Below are 3,111 nucleotides of genomic sequence, written 5' to 3'. Positions count from 1 at the left end.
TGCAAGAGTTTAGGACATGGTTGGAGGAACCAGAACCTTGTGCATTTCTGACACAGAAGGCATTAACTACTCACCTACATCAATATAGACAGGGTGATCTCGGCGAATGATGTGGACGTTCATGGTAAGCACCTGCTCGTTCTTGAGCAGCTCAAACAGGCACATGTCGTCATCCTGCAGCTTGTTGTCGTTTACAAACTTCTTCCAGCCTTTGTGTAGCTCATAAAATTTGCACTTTTCCTTGTCACCGATATAGAGCTTGGCTTCCCAAGTGCGGTTCTTCCCAGGCACTTGAAGCCTCATCCACTGCTCCTCACGTGGAAGATGATCATCAGCGTATCCTTGTTCGATGTACTGAGTTTGTTCGTTGTACATTCACAAGGTAGGATGGTAAGTTGTCAACAGATCAAATAAGCAAACGGCATTCATCCTTACCAAGAAAGTGGAAACTACATGGATCGAGCACAACTTACCAGCTTGGCACGGCAGCTAGGCATGATGGACACGAATATTTTGGTTTCTGGCTGAATAACATGGAGCCTCTCTTTGATTTTTCTCTTCTGCTGCCAAGTTAGTTCGGTGCATCTGGTAACCACATACCCCGTGTCTGTGCGAGTCACTTTCATCTTCTGCCGGCTAGCTAGTTTAAGATGATGGACTATTATTGCCACTCCACCATTGCTCTTTGACATTTCAAATGCACATATATCGCCTTCCTGCAATTTGTTGTCGCGAACAAAGCAGGGCCAACCAGAAAAAATGATACAAGAAAGGATGCATGCTCCATCAGTGATAACCTTCAAATTGGCATCCCATGTTTTGCTGTTCTGAAGATGACAAAGTTTGATAATCTGGTCTTGATGAGGAAGGTGATTGGCAGCATACTCCTTACGGATGACCTATTACAAATGAATGATCTGGCTGATGAATTATCTCAAACCATAATTTGCAGAGAGCTAGTGTTTCAACGATTCGAACAAAGTTCTAGCAAGATATTCTGAATTCTGTTTTCTGAACATGGTGTTCATTCGAAAAATAAATAATCAAAGCATTGTACAGTAATCAAAACATACTGTAAACCTACCAGAAATCCATCAGACAGATTTTTCTCGTTCATGGCTGTGACATAAAATTGAATTCCATTCCGGTTTTCCTTCAAAAATGCATCAACTCTTGCCTTCTGGGCACTAGTCAGTTTACAGCCTATTTCTAAAATGTAATGTGATTCAGTAGATCCCCGAAGGCCACCTGAACTCCTGGGTTCCTGAATATCTTTTGGAAATGTTACATCTTCAGCTGTGCAACATCAATCATGAAGGCAGAAATCAGAATAAAAAGTAAATTAAGGAAAGCTAAAACAAAACGTCAATAGAAATGCATACTCTGTTCAATACTGAACTTGATTTCTGCGAACTTGAGTCTGCCTGATTTATCTTTGAAGTTCTCCAACTGTCACTTGTACCATCGTACCGGCCTTCTTTTTTGGTGGGTAGTGATTGATCTTGAAAAATGTCCCTCTCTTGGAGATTAGGACCACAGTGTTAGAGATAATCACGATTAGGAGAAAACTAGTCCGGGACGGACTTGTAGTCTTTTGCCGAGTCGGCTAGGTGCTAGGTAGGATAGCTACTATTTATACCTGTGTCTAGTCCCCCTGTAATGATCAGATTGAAAAAGCAATAAACAACAGGGACGACACGTTCCTGGTTTTGCAATCAAGTCGCCGTGTCCTGTTCACGTGTATAGCCAGCTACAAAATCGATCCAGTTAGCCTGCTTCTCGTACGTACGTGTACAACTCGCCGGAGTCAGCTAGTTTGCTACGTGCGTGTCTCCAGCCTAGTTCGTCGTTCGTCGCTCCGCCGGAAAGTAATCAGCGGATCGCTGCGTCGACGTCGGGACCAGTGCCAACATTTGGTATCAGAGCTTTGGTATTGACGTGATTCTCGGAAAGCAATCGAAGGATCATGTCGACCACGGGCAAGGAGATCGTGACGGCGGCAGCGGGAGCACCTATGCCGATGGTGGGGGGATCACAATTTCCCTGTCTGGATCGAGAGGACTACGCACTATGGGCGATGAACATGGAGGTCGCGATGGAGGGAGCTGAGTTCTGGGAAGCCGTCGACCCCGGCGGCGCCGAGTACGCAAAGGGCGCGGCGAAGTATCGGAAGGATCGTCAGGCGTTAACGGCGATCTACTCCGCCATGCCGAAGGATGTGCTGCAACACCTCGTCGGAAAGAACTCGGCGAAGGAGGCATGGGAGACCATTAAGATCCTGCACCAGGGTCATGACCGTGTCAAGGAAGCACACCTTCAGTCTCTGATGAGAAGCTACGAGTGCCTGAAGATGGATGAAAGTGAGACGGTTGATCAGTTTGCCTCCCGTCTCAAGACCCTCGTCAACGGCATACGCAGCTATGGTTCAACCCTAGAAGAAGTTGCGATCGTCCGACGATTTTTACGCGCCGCGCCGGCACGGTACATCCAGATCGTCACGTCGATCGAACAATGTCTCGACCTAAAGACTCTCACGGTCGAGGATCTCGTCGGAAGGTTCAAGGCCCACGACGAGAGAATTCGTCTCAGCTTCGGCGATTCGAAGGAGAGTGAGCATCTCATGCTTACAATGGCTCAATGGATGGCCCTGATGAAAGAAAAGCAAGGTGGATCCTCGAGCGGCAGTAAAGCAAAGGAGAAGCAACGCCCAGCGAAAAAGGACTTCGCTGGACAGGAAGAAAAGGCTAGAAAACCAAGGAGAAAATTTGACATAAAGAAAGTAAAGTGTCACAATTGTGGAATCCTCGGTCACTTCAAGTCTGATTGCAAGAATCCACCGAAGGAAAGAGCTCTCATGGCCAAGGGAGGCGATGATAGCGACATGATGCTCATGGTCGAAGTATGCGAGCTTATGGACGAGGAGGGTCCATCTCCAAAGGCGCCGGCTACCGAGGTTGTCACGCTCAATGAAGAGAAGGTTTATCTTCATGACAAGCAGAGGACGTACACGGCGAGACACGTGTGGTACCTCGACACGAGAGCAAGCAACCACATGACCGGCGACAAGGACCAGTTTTCTGAGCTAAATCTCTCGGTGGGAGGCACGGTTCG

This window comes from Triticum dicoccoides, chromosome 5A (genome assembly GCF_002162155.2).
Source record: "Triticum dicoccoides isolate Atlit2015 ecotype Zavitan chromosome 5A, WEW_v2.0, whole genome shotgun sequence".
Lineage (NCBI taxonomy): Eukaryota > Viridiplantae > Streptophyta > Magnoliopsida > Poales > Poaceae > Triticum > Triticum dicoccoides.
The sequence above is the reverse complement of the archived record's forward strand: the minus strand, read 5'-3'. Positions refer to the sequence as shown.